The sequence below is a fragment of the Colletes gigas genome, unplaced genomic scaffold, assembly GCF_013123115.1.
Source record: "Colletes gigas isolate AHSC1104 unplaced genomic scaffold, ASM1312311v1 Colletes_gigas_Sc00011, whole genome shotgun sequence".
In the NCBI taxonomy this organism is placed as follows: domain Eukaryota; kingdom Metazoa; phylum Arthropoda; class Insecta; order Hymenoptera; family Colletidae; genus Colletes; species Colletes gigas.
Window position 1 is genome coordinate 609,576 of NW_025106640.1, and position 18,927 is coordinate 628,502.

Genomic DNA, 18,927 nt, shown 5'->3' on the forward strand with positions numbered 1-18,927 from the left:
ATACGATTATGGATGTTTACTGCTCGAAAGTCACAGGTTACTTTATTGATAAAACTTCAAAATGATTCTTATTAATCGTATTTATATAATAAGGTATATGTATATAATTTATTAGATAATTTTGGATAGTTGATAGGTTGTGCGCCTTTTGCAAAATAAAGCTATGTGACGTGTAGAGTATATTGTGACCTTTCGAAGCACTTACGATCATGAATTTTCATTTTCACTTTTCTACAACACATAAATCTTCGTTGGCTGTGACGTAACGCTGGCTGAGACCAATGAGTACTTAGGCGGGAAGAACGTGCAGTCGGTACAAAGCAGTCGACTAAAGAAAGTTAGCAAAACTAGATAGCAGTGACGTGCAGACAAATGCAAACTTCGATCCGTAGTTGTTTAATATTATTGCGTAATAAATTCCAGCTGGCTTTAAATTAATTCGGGTCACACGATGGAGACCTTTAGGATTATTTTCTCTAGTAACATTTCATTTTTTGGAGACGATGGGAAGCAGTTACGATCATTTTTCTTTCTTTCTAGTAACACTAAAGCAAACTTTCGTGAATAATGGTGAATACACGAAATACTATTCGACTAATGTCGAACATGTATTTTTATTGTATTATAGAAACACGTTTTATCAAACATAATTTCTGTCATTCGTAATCGTACAGAATATTGATTTTCCTCTCTCGGTAACGGTGTAGTTATATTATTCAAAGAGGGAGAAGCAGGGACATAAATAAAATGTGAACAAATTTATTCGTGTTGTTGGTACATAAAAAAAAAAAAAATCATGTTCGAAGCGTTGACAATAATGTCGTGTTGGGTGAAGGGAAAGGGATATATTCTGGAATGTTCTTGGATCGAGTCGGGTTGGCAGTCGCTTCCGAGAGCAGTCCGAGGACCTCGCCTCGAGTCTGTTACTTTGCGTCGAGATACTCTGAATGCGGCATGGCGGCAGTTCTCCAGACGCTCGCTGTTCTTACGTTCTCAGGCTTTCTCTTCTCTCTCTCCTTAGGAAACGATTCGCCCGGACTTAACGTGCTTTCACACAAAACTACGCGTCGCCTGAGCGCCGATACCAGCGTCGCGTTCATTTTCGCGCACCTAAATCCCGACTTATCTAATCCGACGACTAATTAAAAGATTTCGGACGAACAACTCGCGAAATAAATAAAGAGGAAAATATTACAAATCCATATATTCAGCACTCAAACTAAAGCAGTCAAACATTCTTAATTTCTAATCAAACTTGTAAAAAATATACATTACATGAATTTTTGAAAATTTAAATTTTCTATGAGGGAATGAATAAACACTTATTTTCGTTGCATTATACATTTCTTCACGCACCTATTTAATTTCTTAGTAGGTAGTTCTAGTGTTAGCATTAATTGTCAAAACAGAAAAAAATAGAGTGGGTTTGTATAATTGGAGGACAGAAATTTTGATAGAATCATAATTGCTTTTGGTTAGTACTATACATGCACGAAATATTTTTTCGTATTCAGAGATAGTCAAAATTCTTATTTGAATTCTTAAAGTGTTCTATGTTTTTCTAAATATCTATTATTCGAATAAAATTTCAACGCACAAAGTCTATGTGCAATATGATTATTTCCATTTAATGATGTGCCGATGTTTTATTACACAATTTGCAAAGCCATTTATCGAAGTTTCCTTTGACTTTCGACCGTTGGACCAATATTACCCGAGCTGGAATTCAGTCTTTCTCTATGTAGCCTCTAGAGACACTCGAAACCGCCGCGACTTAGAATCCGACGTGCGATCGACCTGCAACCGGTTCCTCGTTCCCTTTCATCGATTCAGGGGCCACACGAGCCTTCCGTGCACACGTGCATACACATGAGCGTAACTCGAGAAACGCGTGCACGATGATACTAAAGTCTGCCGAGCGTCTCTCTTGCCGTTCACTTAGAGGCAACACGTTCTCCAAGAAAGGTCACAATTTGACGATCGTTCGCACCGAGCTAACTCCCCGGGATTTCACTCGTGGAAAAATGATACGATAATTCGGTCCAGCGATAGCTTTGTTCATTTACATTTGGATAATTCGCAATTCGGATGACGATAAAACCGACTTAATCCGCCATTAAGTTTTTCCAGGAGCTATCGACCCTCGAAGTCGATCGTTTGCAAACAGAAAAATAATTCTATTCTCTTTTTATTAGCGTTTTAACGTGTTAATGCAAACTCAAAACCTGTGAAAGCTAGGTTGGCGATCGAAGGGTACTCGAGTTACGCACGATCTCGGATGGACATCGATACTTTTCTCGTGTAGTCCCCGGATCGTTGCGTTTTCTTCGTCAAGCGGGAGCCCGGGGCAGGACATTGAGGAAAGACGACGAGATAGGCGCGTATCTCGCGGCATCTGGGTAACTGAAAGGGCAAGATCTCTGTCTCTCCGTCGCGTACACCGACCTGGCCTATACGCCACGCGGGCATTTGCATTCGCTCTTAACCTCCCCGTGTCCGTCCCTTTCCTCCCCGTTGTTGGCGCATAGCGTAAAACCGCATAATTAAGGACCCTAGCTACCGTACGTCCATCCGTTCCTTCCGTTCTTTCGTTTCCCTCTGCCAGTTACGTCGTCCCGTTCGTACAAAGATCTGCGGCACTCCTCGGTATCGCGCAAGGATCGAGGATTGTGCCGTCAGTCAACGGCAGGACAGCACCGAGCCCTTATAAAGCACGAAAGGATCTATCCCTGCGTTGGCAGTATGTAGATTCCGAGAAGCTCGACTCGGGACAGAATTTTTCCCAAAGGCTGAAAGGACAGGGAGACGCTTAGAGGGCTCACGCGACCGTCTAACGTCGCTTAGAGACGTTTCTTCGGTAGATTTCGCTTCCAAAGTTGTAGCTTCAACTACTGTGCGCTCGCGAGAAGTTGACCAGCGGCTCTGATTGGCCCGCTGGCTCCTCCCCTAGCTTTAGCGAGTCCACCCGCCCATTGGCGGAATGGACGGAGCAAACGTTCACTCGAACGCGGGATTTTCAAACTCTGAATATGAGATTCTCGATCTTGGAGAATTCTAGTCACCTTAATTGCTCGTAGTTTTACTGCGTTCTGTCGTGCCCTCGGGCGCATTCTTGGCGCGACTTGGTCAGCTCGCGGCGAGGGAAGCTTTTATTTCAGCCTCCTCTCCGTGTTCTCACAAGTATTAAGCGTTCGTTCCCTCCGAAGCGTAAGATGCGCTTTAATTCGCTATCGCCACGCGAGAAACACGCGAAACTGTTGCGACCCGGACGGGGAAAAAAGTGACGCGGTTGTTTTCACGGGCGAGAAGACCACCGTGGAGCGGCCACGACGCAACGTGGAAATGGTTTCGCGTTGGTTGGATTCGAATCTTGCCTAATTCGATCGTTTCCCGCGGTACGGGCACGGATAAAGAGCCAGTTCACAGCTCGAGTACGCTTGAAAAACACTTAACCGCGCCACTGCGGACCAGAGATGGGAAAAAGTACCGTAAAAATTTCGAATTAATAAAATTTGAACTATAGTCTCGTATCTCGCGGAGTCTCAGTTTTTTTCGTAATTTTTCCCGTGAGACGATGGTCGTTATTAGACTGCGGATCTTTATGCAAATTTTTATTAATAGAATTAATATAATGGAAGCTTTGTAAAGGGTTGTCTCAACTCCTAAATATAGTAATTCGTATCTTATGTATTTCTTGAAGATTTAAGTTTCCCCTAAATGCATACACATTTCTGTAGAACAGGGAAAATTGTGAGAAAATAAAATGAAATTACTCGTTAACTATTAGCGACACTTTTTCACTCAGAATTTGATATTCTTCCATACCTTCATATGAAAACTATACTACTCCATTTAAAGAAACAAAATTGACCTTCCAATCCCCAAAACGTTTTCATTCATAAAAAAAAAACAAATGCACTGTATAGTATATTCGAACTATGCAATCTTTCCATTTAAAATTTGTTCTACTTTGAAAGTTACAGAAATGCATAAGTTGCACGAACCACCCTGTATAAGTATTTCTTATACTTTTGCATATCAACTGCGCTCTCCAGTTTTTTGAAAATTTAAATTTCCTATGAATGCATAAATATCCGAGGTCTACTGATTATTAATCAATGAGTTTAGAATTTATGCAACAGTAGGTTAACAGAATCGAAGCAAACCTTGATACGGTTGCTGTAAGCGTTACGATCGTTCGGTGTAAACTAAATCAGAGATTCTTGTTATTCGTTCATCGATACGAGACGTTTTTCCCAAGCAACGTTGAAGATATGCGAGAGAGGCCTGTTCTACCTTAGGTCAATGCGATCGTATCTATTAATCATTCGATTCTTTCCCTTTGTCTCTCTCTTTCTCCGCGAACGTAAGAGCGTGTACACAGTCACTCCTTTGCCTGATAAATGGCAATGAGCGCCGCGGTAAAGCAAATGCTTTACACGCAGCTAATCGCTGACTAACTAATAACTTCTCTCTCTCCCCCCGACGAACGGTCATGGGAACCTGGGCGTTTCGAACTCGTCGAGTTTCCCTGTTTTCGGAAATCCTGCTGCTCCTGTTCCTTTCTTAGCAAGTATTAAGTTGGCTTTGCATGGATCCTCAACGCGAAGTCTGAAAATAGATTCTATCATTCAGCTTTCAGGTTTTGAAATTAAATATCGTGATGATAAACGTGTACATTAATATGAATAATACCAAGAGAAATTAAATTCGCAGATTGTTCGGTTCAAAATCCATTTAAAACTGCTCCAGATTCGATATAGAGTAGTATACTCATATTCGTTATTGAATGTAATGCATCGGGACGCGTGTAGTTGAGCTATTAATTCGAATTATCGTTTTCTCCGTTCCTTCTGTTCGAGAACGTTTAAAGTTTTCTGCATCGTTCCAAGATTTTATATGCAAGATATTTTATTCGGTTAGGAGTTGGCATTTACGGACCGTCTGGCGTCGTCGTCGTTGGTTAATAGCGCGATGAAATATATCTGCCATCCGGTTTGTTTCAAGCGTCTCGGTGCCCCAGACAGATGGACTTTTACAGCCATCCGGTCTTTTTTATAATATCTTGTTAATACTGGCTGACTAATTTCGAGCGGGACAAAATTTACAATATTCCACGCGACGTTGTTATATCTTGCTCGTGGCCGGATAGTATGTATTCCGATGAAAATGGCGGTTTACGATTGGCTGTACATTAGGGTCGGGATCGGAGCAAAATTTTATTCGAGCAATAGATTACGTTTACTCGTTCGGACAATTAAGCTTCCACCTGTTCGTTGCTGAAATATTTCATTCTATAATTGAATTTTTAATCGTTATTTTAACTATCTGGAATAAAGGATACGAAAGAGAAACGAGCATAAAGGGAGAGAAAAATTTGTATACGAATGTAAACAGAATTTATGTATTTATAAAAAAACTAAATTTTTGTACATGCATGTCAAATCGTGGGAATACATAAAATCAAGTGAAAATAACCACGATCGCCGGGGTTATTCTCCATTGTTAACGACTTTTGGCCATCTTCGGGGCATCATGTGAATTTTATCGCGGTAGAAACTTGACGATTTCGAAGTAATAAAGCCATCGATGTGTTTTCGAACACCGTCGACATCCTCGAAGTATGCCATAAACGTGTATGAGTCGGTCAAGTAATGTCGAAGCGACCGGAACAGGTGGTAATCAGACGAGTCCATGTCTGGAGAATACACCGCGTATGGAAGAAGTTCTCAGTCCAAGATGACGTCCTTCTTCGTCAGAGAAACGCGTTGTCACGAGGCGGTATGACCTGGTGGTTTCCTTGAACAGCAAACGGTCTCTTTCGCTCCAATTCGTCCCTGAAATTCATCGATTGGAATCGATAACCGTTCCAACTATTTCGCTTGGTACGAGCACCTCGTATCAGACGCTTTCCATATTTCACCAGATGCAAAGTAAAACTTCTTTTGCTCGGATATTAGGTCTACTCACGTTTCTCCGCGTTTATAATTACCGTAAATCCATCGTCCCGCGGTAGTGTTTTCAAGGAATATCAAATTAATCACAGCACGATTTACAGCCGATCGTTTATTGGTAGTTCTCGTTTACATGCTTCCAGATAAGCGGAATATTTCACAATTAGCGTCGTGGAACGGTGCTTTGATTAATTTTTCACGTACTCAACGAAGCTTGCGTTTGAAAGGAAGAACCCCTTCGCAGACACGCTCGTTGGTTCGTATTACATGCTCGCGCGACGGAACAATCGAAAGCCACACTTACGAGACTAACGTTCCATTAAACGAACTGTTTAATTTTTTCAGTAGCGCGTCGTTAAGCTTTACGAAACGTAACGATATAATTTTTGTAACGTTTTGTTACGCTACCGGTGTAACAAAATTAGTTTTAGACTTGTTAAATTTATTTCTACTCCGGAATGTCAATCTGCAGTAACGATTCTTAAAGTGAACATAGCTCCAGGGTTGGGCTGTTCATCTTGAGAAGGTAGAATTCGACACTAGCAGATATTTGTATACATACATCGTCTTTTAAATAGCGGTTTTCACGTTTCACTGGCTTTCATGTTCAATTTACGAACCACGGTGGTCATTCTAAGAATCATCTATATTTTTTTCGTTTTTTTTAGAAGATACTTAACGCGATGCATCAGGTTTCACTGGTCCCAATGTTTAATTTACGAATCACGTTTGGTGTTCATTTTAAGAATCATCTACTTTTTTATCTTCAATTTCGTACAGTAAAAGAAGAGCAAATAAGTTTCTGCTTTCCATAGAAGATACTTAACGCGATGCATCACGATTCACGTTTCACTGGTCCCAATGTTCAATTTACGAATCACGTCTAAGAATCATCTGCTTTTTTATCTTCAATTTCGTACAGTAAAAGAAGATATTTTGCAATTTGATCGATACTTTTGCAAGACCGATCAATTAACGCGAGAACAAAGCTGATGAAGGATCGAATCATGGCCGTTGAACGTAGGTGAATCACAGTTTGCTTCCGTGTTCGCGGTTATTGTGACCCCGACGGGCAGAGAAAATTTTCCGGAAGTTACGTGAAGCCCTTCTCGAGCGGTTCGTCGCTCGTTGTCGCTCCTCTCCTTAAGTTCTAGCGCATAACAGAGAAGGATCCGCGTTGGATACAGAGTATTTCGCAATTTGTAAGTGAGAAACGGCGTTCTTGCCGAGTCCCAGCCGCGCGGTGCGAACCTCGGTTGAACTTCTTCGTGGGTGCACACCGATCGTCGCACGCGCGTCTCTGTGTGCACGTATTACGTTCCCCGTGTTTGTGTCGGTTTGCACGTGCACTCTGCGCAGATTCGTTTGCGTGCGCGGCTGTCGTGGCGGCAGACGCCGCGCGTCGAGTTATCAACCACCTTCGCTCCCACAAACTGGTCGCTCGCGATCCTCGCGAATGATAACGCATTGCTTCGCGCGTTGTCCCGCGCTTTCACGTTGATTGGCCGTGACTTCGCTCTAATTGGGCCCCGCGAGAACCGACCGAGAGATAATCCATTTAGTATTCGCTGCCTCCAATTTACCGGTTCGGTTATTGAACACCGTCCTCCTCAAACGTTTTCTTTCACCAGCTTCTTTGCATTTCTAATTTGCGTTGCCATCGTATCTTTTTAACTATTATTATCTTAAAACTTTACAAGAAAAAATTATTTTTCTCAGTAATCGTGGAATTTTTTTAAGGAAGCAGTGTTATAATTTTCTCGTCTCTGAAAAACCGTCTGACTTGCCGCGAAATTACTGACACGGTGTATCATTACATTCATATTTGTGATAGATTTTGCGATTAGAAAGGTTATTGATTAGGTAACTCGAAGGTAGTTCTTCGGTCAGTAAAATGGCCTGCTTCGATGGTATTCCGCAAGAAATTGTACGAGTCTCGGTATAATTAGTGGATCATGCAATTTTAATAAAAATACTAGACCTTTAATATATAATATCTTCCTCGATATAAGGGTTTGTTCTCTCAAAACGCTGTGGCATCTTAATTCCAAGCAATTGTTTCTAATATACATTTAACTTTTATCGTTTAATCGATAAGCATGCGCTAACTAAATCGGCGCAGAAGCAACGCCGCGCGATAATTATAAACTATTCCGCGATACACGAACACGGTTACGTTCCGTAATTCTAGCCAAGCAAGGAATCGTAAGAACGAATTAAATTATCTACGGTAATTACCGCGGCTCGAATTCATTACTCTCCTTGTTAACTAGATATAATCGTTGCTGGTAAGATCGCTCCGTACACGGATCACACTTTGCTTTTCCGGGAAACACGATCCCTCGCCGGGTCGGGGCTTTTTCGTCGCTCGTGTACGCCAGACGCTCAACGAAAACGTGACTTTCTCGTCTAAAATCCACATTCATGCACACACAGCGGCATTGTGTAATGGTCCTTGAATCAACAGCCACCAAGCAGCTGGTCGACGGTCTCCCACGCCCTGGCACCCAAACGGCACGAGTCCTTGCAGGATTCCCAGGACTTACCACGCTTGTGTCGAAGCAATTTGTTCGTGACTTTTTATCCGGTTTTATCATTCTGATTGCAATCGTTAGAAGTGAAACTTATTTCCCCATTGTGTTCGTTCCCCCGGCGGCTTCTCGTCTTTCTATGCGGGTTTTCGGAACGATTCATCGCGAGAAATAATAATTTCGAATCATTTCATTCTGGAAATACGTGGCGCGCTTTTGCTAGATGGGACTTCATATTCATCAGTAAAAGACTTTCTAACCAGGTCTTCTGTCTCGCGCAGAGTGTTTCTTTCCATGTTTTTCCTTGTTTTGCGATTAAAACAACGAAGACAGTCTTGGATGTCTTCAATTGCAAGGCACTCAATTGTCTGCATTCAGCCTTAGACGCCGGGATATTGGATAATCGAAATCGCTTGCGAGAGAGACAAGAGCGTAGCCCTCTGATGGCGTGCACGGGACGCCACATGTTTCGCCGTGGCCCCGTAACGATCGGGCGACTCGCGAAAGAAATTGCAGGATCTTAAATTCAATTTCAAACAATAAATTTCTGCCGGCGAATCAATTTTATGCGAGATCCGCTGCCCGCTGCGCCTACAATACACCCATACACCGAATCCCTCATAATAATGACTTTCGGAGTGCGCTACGAAGGTAAAGAAAATCCCGCAAACGGTTTCGAGCCACTCCATCTTGTTTTTCCGGTAATAATCGCGCGCGACGCTCATCAATCATCACGACCACTCGTGCGTTCCCTTCCAGGCGCGAAGGAACTAACCGACGATCGAGAACGTCGATTTTAGGTCGTTCCTTGTCATTTTCCACGCTACGGTTCCCGGCCGTGTCTTCCTCTCCGTTGTTCTTTGCTACTCGCGATCGCACACGCGGCCAACCTTTTCAGTTTTCCTATCGACGATCTCGCGTGTAATTACATTGATAGGAGCACGTTACGCCATTTGATCGCAACTGTGCTCGTCGACGCGTCGAACCGTGTAAACGAGCGCCGTTGTGTGTTCGGTGTTCACGTTACGGAAAGTATTTGCATGTCGAACGAAGGAGAACAATCGTACCGCGAAAACGTGGCTAGCGTTTCGAGAGATACTGGAGACTTTGTAAAATTATGTCCTATTTGCTGTTATAATTTTTGTACGTCAAAGATTTATTAATTCGTTTTGTTCAAATGTTCAGTTTCGTTGTTTGTTTACCTTCTCATAAAAAAGAAAGCAGAACGTTCTTTGGTGCTTCTCGTTAAGTGCCGCAGAATCCTGCTACGGTTCACTCGGACGCGTGTAAATCGTTTTCCCCGAATTTGCACCGGATTTCGGCAACCGTGGCAAAATTTAGCACCCTGGTGCGAACTGGTTTTCGTGGGATCGACGGTTCGCGGATTGGTCGATGTTCACAGAACGCTCGTTGGCTGATATTCAGGAAGTCCTAGCCCACATTGCGCGCAGTGTGCTCGCCAATTAGAGTCGTTCGGATCGAACGTGGAAGCACATCTTCCCAATTAGCGAGGTATAATTTAATTTCTTCCAAGCGCCAGATTGGCTGACTTTTTTAAAATGGCGCCTAGGCGCTGCTTGGAACAGATTGGATCCACCATGTTTCTTTTGCTCAAAGAGGCAAAGATTGAATTAGATTTTAATGAATTCCTTGTTTATTATACGGTGCTACTCGTCTTTTTTCGTAACTTCTATTTTTCTTATAAGAATCTTTTACAATCTATCTTTGTATACAATTTTAGTTGAAAATCTCTGACCCATCCTGAAAGCAAAGATTGTTCTATGATGGTTTTAATTGTGCACGTATCTGTTGATTCTTAATCGCTGATTGGCGAAGCATCCAATGAGCCATCGTCAACAGACCGTGCCATTTAGCAGATATTAATTGACTCATTGTCCCCTATTGAGCATCGTCCTCTTTCAATACTACTCGAGCAAGTCAAGCTTTTTCTGTTCAGAACAGTGATTTGAACCAGACATTTTAGAATGTATTCTAGAACAATCTGACAGTAATGAACAATCTCACAGTAAATAATAATATTAATTTTTTTAGGAATATAAATTCCTAAAGTATCGAACGTTTTTACAAATATTTGAGACGCGATGTTGGGTATATAAAATTATCGAGCAGACTTCGTACGGTTGGGAACAGTCGTACAATGTTATACGGCGCTCATGCGAGTTTCACCCTCCTTCTAGATCCCTGTTTGTCCGTTTTAGGTCTACGGGTACCTTTGTACCCAGTATCGATTGCCAGGTGCGTCTCCGATAGGTCCCCGAGCGTGACGGAACGCGCTGGAAAAAGAAGGGTGCTGGTGTGTTTTCAGGGTGAATAGTAGCCGAGGCTGCGAAATGCAATTGCATACCAACGGTGAAACTGTCCTCCATTATCCAGTATCGTTCGACGCGAAAATTGGGAGAAATGGCAGCGCGGATCAATATCAATTTTGCAAAATGTGTACACGGCATGAAATTGATATCTCGAAACTGTGTATTAACAGGTTACGCGCGCGATTACACCCGACCGTATGGAGATTTTTTCCCGAACGAACGAATTAATTTAAATCAACGTTTCGAAACTTTTCGGTGCACCCGAACGCGTTTCACTTTTGCACGCGTATCGCGAGTACTCGGTTTCGTATAATTATGAGCAGTTAGTGCCAGTAATTCGAGTCAAACGGTGCATAACGTTTCGAAATCGCGATCGGATATTAATGGGTTTCACGCATACGAGTATCCGTATTTATTTTGAGCCGAGATCGAACGTTTTCTCCCTCTTTTCTCGTCGATGCATCCGTCAGGCTTTTTACAATATAAATTGCATTATATTTAATGGAGAAGTAAAACACTTTTTTTAGTAGCTAATTTAAAATTCTAATAATTAGTGTTTCAAATTTCATATTCCACTTATTTTTATTTCTTCTCCTTTACCTGCAATTTAAATTGTAACGAAATTTCATGATAAACGACTAGAAGATAGGAATAATTGGCAAAGTTTGCGCGACGTTCGAATTCTTGGCTCGTTCAGCGAACTAATCGTAATCGAGAATGTTGATTGCGAGCATACGTTTTGCGCGATCGTGGTTCTTTTCATCAGAAGAGGAAGTCGGTCGAAGGATATAATTGTCCGCCGTAATTCTCGAGAAGGAAGTAGCCGGATTCCTCGTATAGGGATTCTTGAAGTTCCCGAGAGAAGTTTAAATAGTGCATTTTTTCACCGACGGATGCAGGATGCGGGCTACGCCATTTTCATACGTCAGTGTTTCAGCGCATACCATCGTTCTCTCGCGTTGCATCCCGAGATTCCTGCGGTGCATTTATTTCTCACCGTTTCTGTTTTATCATCGAAACCCCCTGCATCCTGCTTAACTCAATACGGAGCGTCGTTTTCTTTGCGCCGATACTTATCGCTTTTTTTTTTTATTGCCAGCCCCAACTTCCCTTTGCCCGGCGATTTCTTACCGTAATAACCGAATTATGCGCAGGAAACGGTCTTCTCGGTTTAATGCCTATTTTTACGAGATTTATACTAATTCGCGTGCAACCGGAAAGTATCGTCATTCGCATCAAAGTCTACATATAGTGAAAATTGAAACGCATGAAATACTGGCAAAGTCATCGTTCATTCTTAAAACGATAATACAGGAAACTTAATAATATAATAGCGTTGGAGATCGGAATTTGTTTTTAATGGAATCGAGGAACGAAAAAGAGTGCTCATAACTTCACCACAAGTTCTTAGTCACTGATGATGATGGCATTAAACAAAATGTTTTCTTGTTCATCACCCGTCATTATTAGTAACCCTTTTCTCGGTACTAAGTGGCTGATAAAAGAACTGAAATACACCCAATTCGTCATCGTCATAATTTTATACGTTTGAACGAATTATCTTTCTTCGAATGCAAATCTCTCGCGAGGCAGTAATTTGTTTGTTTCGTCTTTGCGTGTATCGCGGCTGAAGGGTAATAAATTGCTCGTGTGCGGTATGGGTGGCTTATAAGTAGAATATTCTCGTCGGTAAATAAAAAGTTAAAAATCCTTTGGAGGCATTCTTCCCTACTTATTCCTGAAAAGGAACAATGGAAATTGCGCGGACACCGCAGGAGTAATGTTACCCGACTCGTCGACAGGTTGTGAAACTTTCCATCGTCATTGAACACCGAGTGGAATAATATAATAAGAGGAGAAATACGCGACGAGAGTAATTATCCGCGTCATCGGTTCCCTCGTTCGCGATTTAATGCAACGAGACGGAATTTAAACAAGCTTCTCGACGGTATTTTAAAAATCAATTTATCAAAAGTGGATAGAATTTAACACGATTCCCTAATAGAAAGATACAGATAAAGATAACGAGAATTATCGATCAGGTGAATTCACGTTCCCCCAAACAGTTAATAATTTAGCGTACAAGCGTCTGAGAAGTCAGTATTTGGTGTTCGTTAATCGCCGTGGTTCGACAACGAGGCGAACGATTTTTCTTCTCTTCTTGCGGATATTTTTTTTCTTTTTACGTATATAATTTGTCCCACACTCATTATTTTCACTCGTTCTACGAGCCGCGTATATGGTCATCGACGAATTATTGCGGCAACAGTCGATTGTCCGGTGTCTGGTGCGCTCTCGATGGTTGCACCGGACGATGCTGTACAAAAACGAAGTTGACTGCCATCGGCGCAGAATACCTCTGCGTTCTGGCAGCGGCAGGTGCGAGATACGAAGGTAGTCGACGACGTTTTCACCGTGACTCGTCCCTCCGGATAACGTGCGTGCTTTGATATTCGATGCAAGAAGGTAGAGGTAGGCGTACGAGAGTGAACTGCACTCGCATTAGCGTCGCGGATGCGTCGGGCAATACCTCGCCGCGTTGCAGCTGATACCTTAAAAATATTTTTTCGATCACGATATTAATAATCTCTGAATAAACATCCTTACGTTTCTCACAAATTGCCGTCGGTTTCCTATTTAAATTTAATTTAAATAGGAACATATACATTGCAATAGACGTCGTTGCTAACAGGTACTTATTTATAAAAAAAATATACTGACGAATAAGTCAATGGAACATGAATGCTTGATACTCGAAGAAACGTATGATGCAATAGAAATAAATGTTTATTCATTCTCTTATAAAAAGGTACATTTTCCAAAATCCAGTCGAGTAAATTTTGTACAATTTTTATTAGAAATTTGATGTTGAGAAAAGCCTTCCTTTTGACCTCCAAATAACAGACAAAATCTGATCAATTTAATTCAATTATTTGTACAGTCGTATTGCACCTTTTTGAGTATATTTTTCCGTAATTAAGAAACTTTGTTATCCACGTCTCATTGCATCGTTCGACTTTTCAGTGGTTGCATCGCAAGGGTAATACTAGAATTTCAGTAGTTAAATAGCGTATCGGTGTTCGATATCGTCAGTTTTAAATCGACGTCGTATCAACGGGACATTCGATAAAGCAATTGGAGAAGCGAACGAAACTCGTGCCATACTTACGTAGTTTAACCGAGTCAGGAATATGATTCCTCGTGCGACTCTTGCAATAGTAAACGCATTGAGTTGCAATGGTGTCTGTAAAATTCTTTTTTACCAAACTCATGTAAAAAAAACTGCAATTAATCAGCTTTCTGTACATATTTTTATAAAAAGCCTACTTTTGGCTATGTTCAGTTTACTCATACACAAACTGAATTTGTAAATATTAGACTATGTTCTGTGCATCCCTTTTGCTTTGTAGAATTGTTTTTTGACAAAAGCCTGCTTTTGACTGTCTTCAGTTTGCTTGTTCACAAACTGAATTTGTAAATAATTAAATCCTGCATCCCTTTCGTTTTGGAGGCCCGTTTTCTGACTAAACAAATTCTGTAATTCTTCCCTCGCGTTCATTCACGTTCGTTGAAAGGACTATCAAAGAGAGTCCTTGCTCTTCTTCTTATGTCAGCGCCAATTGCTCGCCATCTTCGTTCGTACACGCGTATGGACATTTATATCGCCCAGTCACGAAAGAATCGTCGAGCGGATTAATCGTGCCTCGGTATTTGGGGTCAACGAGGCTGAACACCGATAAAGAAAATGAATAGAACGGGAAAAAGAGAGGGAAAAGGTAGATTCGATGTCGCCGCGGCGTGGCGAACCGAGCTCACGTACACAGGTATTGATCCTTGAACCGTCTCTGCCTCGGATCAACGTAGATCCAACACCTTTCTCTCGCTACCTCGTCCTTTTTCCTCTCCTCGATGTCGATCTCTACTCTTCCGTGCCTTCCCCGTCCTGGGTGCACCTCCCTGCGATAATAATTATCCGCTCGGGCAAAAGTGCCGCAGCCAAAGTCACGATGCCACTTCGTGCCACCTCCCTCTTGCGTCCAGGAGATCGAGTGTCAAGAAATATTTGCCATCGATTACCCATACTCACTCTGTCCCTGTTGAAACCACCTTGCGTCTTCTTTTCGATTAATCATCACCGCGTGTGTCTTTTATTTTTCAATTCGAGTTGGTCGTCGATTCTCTTTTTCCGGGGGGGTAGTTTCGCGAGGAATTCGTTTCTTTTCGTTTTAAAGCAATACAGTACTTTTATATGTGTATTTATTGGAGAAGTAAAATAGAGTTTGTGCAAATGTGGACTTTGAAATAGAAAGCAAATATTAAGGGGGTTTTTTGTAAATAAATTATAAGACCTTCTGCAGTTAAATTTAGAAGGTTTATGTATACATATTTCAGTGAAATTTAAAGGAAGGGAAGGAAAATCCCAGTCATTCAACACATAACGCCAATCAGAAATAATCGCCAATTCCATAAATACTTTAAAAAGAAAATTGAATACTTTGTAAGCAGCAAATTAGCTGGTTTTAGCGCGTGCTTTGGCGCAAGTATTAATGATAGCGTTACAGTATTTTTCGTACATCGGGATGCGAATTCTCATAGGTTTCAGCGATGATTATCTACCGGGTTTCTCGAGACCTCGCCGCGAGGTTAAGCTAATTATCCGACGAGAGTCCGGTTCTTTTACATAATTGCCACGTCGACGAGAATTTTAGGCCCTTACGAACGCGGTCGGAGGGTTGCGTCTTACGCTCGATGTTCCCTTGCGTATTGTTGGGTTCTGCCCCGTGGCAGCGTGTATGAATATAGACACGTTTGGCCGCGCATACGGCGTATACGTTATGCGTACTTATTCATAACGTGTGCCGACTCCGAACCCGGCATCGACTTTATTATCGTGAGGCAAGAACACCGAGGGGATACTAAGCGTAATGGCCGACGAGGTACCTTATACCAACCTAGAAGAACCCCTTTCCTAGCTCGAGATATTCGCTTCTTCTTCGAACCTATACCTCCCCCCTCTTTCCACCCCCCCATTCACGGTTAACGACCCAAATGATGATGATTTGCTATTTTCTAAGGTTTCTTTTTCACCGATGGTTAAAGAAGCAGGCAATTGTGCCTCGTAAATTGCGTTACACCGCGAACACACACGCGTTCCGCGCGGTGCGCGATATAGCTTATTTAAAATTTCCAGCTCGGCTTTGATCCGCGCTTATTCGCCGCGTGGCTGATTAATGACGGGTTTATATACCGGGGAAAAATTTGTCGATGATAATAAATGGAAAATGGAGATCGCGACGTCGATTGATTTTCGCCGGGGTTTCGATGAAAGCGAACGGGTAACGAGCGTCGACGCAACGGATCACCGATTTATGATCGATAATATTATTCTATCGTGCGTGTTTGCACCCGATGCGGTTGAAATCACGCGAACGTGACTGGTAGCCTTTATCGCTCGAAGATAACGATATCTTTTGTCGATTCTCGCGATTAGATTTATCGGATACTCGTGTCGTGCACCACCACGGAAATTTGCATCGTGTCGCATTAACGAATAGAAAGTACAAACAGGTGGTTCGATCACCTGCGTGACGAAAAGAGCTTCAAATTAAGCGGGCAAGTTTCTAATCTACTTTATTGAACATTGCTATTAGTTATCCGGTTGTTTTAATTACGATTTAACATTAACCTTTCACGAGTATTAGAGAAAGTGTTATTGTTTTCTCCCAAGCCTTGTATACAGAGCGTACGCAGAGGCCAAAATAAGACGAAATTTAAGAATACCAATTTGTTGATTGAGAAATCAACAGGGTGTAGGTGTCTAAATTTTTGGACGAAAAAAAAAATTTCAAATCGTTCTAAAAAAATTATTTTCGGTTGTGAGGGACAGTTACGATCATTTTTGGTGAATAGATATACCCCCGAAATTTTACGCACTTTCGAGAAAAAAATTCGAGTAGGTGGCTAAAATCGACAAAATTAAAAAATTTGAATCGTTCTGGAAAAATTATTTTTGGTTGCAGGGGTCAATTACAATTATTTTTGGTGAATAGACATACCGCCGAATTCCTAGGCACTTTCGAGAAAAAAATTCATTACCGAAAATATAATGCGTGGCCAGAATTTTTGATTTGTCTCTTATTTTGGCCCCTAGAATCGCCCATTAAAATTTTTCCCAGCGGTGGCCGAACACCCTATATATTTTCAACAATCGATCATCGTCAGAATGATTATCGTGTGTTTATTTGCACCAAAGAAATTAAAATGATAGATACTTGAAGAAATGTAATAAATCTGTATTCATTCTTTTATAGAAAACCACAGTAAATTTGCAAATATTCGGTCGAGTAAATTTGTTACAATTTATTAGAAATAGCAAATGAATCATTTTAACCAGTTTGGTAGTTCCAGTGTTAATGATTTCGAAATAAAGTACACGAAAGTTTTTTTCTTTTTAATAATCCCGCATAGCTTTCCTCACTGCAATATATTTACACCAAAAAGATAACCGGTCCATTAAGCTCAGACTCGTCAGATTATCAATTAATGCTCACCGCGAAAGTATTCGCGGGTATTGCTTACGTAATCACGTTGAATTTATGCGCGACAATTCCCGAACACGATAAGTGAAATGCGTTATCGCTCTCGGTAAATTGCATCACGATCATCGCCGCGAATGGGCGAGACAATTGATGGACTAAATCCGTTGAAAATAAATAATTTGACGCGTACACGGCTACGGGCAGACACCGGACGATGCAAAATCGCCGCGCTCTGTTTTAATTACGCTTCATAAATCAACTCTCTCGCGCGCGCTGCACTGTGTATCTTCATCGGAAATTAGCTTCACAGTGGATTATTTAACCGGCTCGAGACGCGAACTTTCACTACGTTAACGGGACACATTTCGTACCGAAATCTATTCTTAGACGTTCATGGGCTGGTGCTGGTTTTGCCACATTAAATACTTTATCTGGTATTCTAATTTCTCACCTGTCCGGCGAACAAATGCGACGGGCCTCTTGAGCAACTTACGGCTATTAGTTACATTTTTCTGCAGCTGAATTATCGCGCACAAGCTTCGCAACGAATGTATACTTCGCGATTTTTCAAAATTTTCTAACCGTAAGCAGTAAAATATTATTTGCTATTTTATGCCCAGATTAATTCTTTGACTGCTATGTTAAGCATATTTTTTTATTATTTTTTAAAGAATTAAAAGTTCTATTGTACTAGACTTTTAGAGACACGAAGAGGGATCCTTAAACTATACGAAAGTATTTTTTTAGTCCATTTTTGATGATCCTTTATTAAACAGTAGTTAAGTCTTTTAATCATAGTTTGTGTAGAAACGAAAAATTTTTTTGAAGCTGGTTGGTTTCCACTGACACTGAACCTGTTTTAAACAAGAAATGTGAATAATTTTAAAAACGATAGCATTTCGAAAAAATTCTTTTTTACACGTTGTCACGTGATAGGAGGAAGAAAAATTGAGAGACACTGGCAAGCGTTGGTATTTAATAGGTAGGGCGGCATGGGGGCTGTTATGCAGGCAGTCTCCCCTAGTTTCCGGTGTCGATGATGCACTTCTAGCTGCGGTTCCTTTCTAGCCTCCACGCACGTATTTGAATCACACGCGCGAGTCTCCCGTTTTCTCTGTTCCCCGTGCAGCCGAAAGGCAACGTCCTTTCCTGTCGCCGTACGGAAACGTGACGGAGATAAGCTGCGACGATATTTGACAATAGTGGTATTACGAATGTACCCACATATCGTCTTTTGTATTTGCCTCTTCGAGTTCCCAAGAAGTTCCTCCCGGATGTAGGAGAGATCTGACGCCGGGACGCCGACATCGTCTTTGCAAAATCAAACAAATGTTAAAAACACGGTACGCCCGCCTGGGTTCTCGGAACAATTGCAGAAAGTACCAAAAAGGGTGGACAAATTAATTAAAAATTTTTTTTTTTATTTAATTTTTACTGTTGCATCAACCCATTAGGGTCATTAACAATCACAATACCTTACAAACGTTTGATATAGCATAAGTTAAATTAAATGAAATATGTTTATATGTTTAAGAAATTTTAGTACTCTTGAGCAAGAAGCTGCAGTCCTAGT

The 18,927-nt window shown here is 41.5% G+C and overlaps 1 protein-coding gene across 2 annotated transcripts in view; it reads left to right on the plus strand.

Annotated features, from left to right (window-relative positions):
- The window catches only part of LOC122398504 (neurogenic locus Notch protein), a 321,286-nt gene that overhangs the window by 2,394 nt on the left and 299,965 nt on the right, over positions 1–18,927 (plus strand). The gene's annotated exons all lie outside the window — the stretch shown is intronic.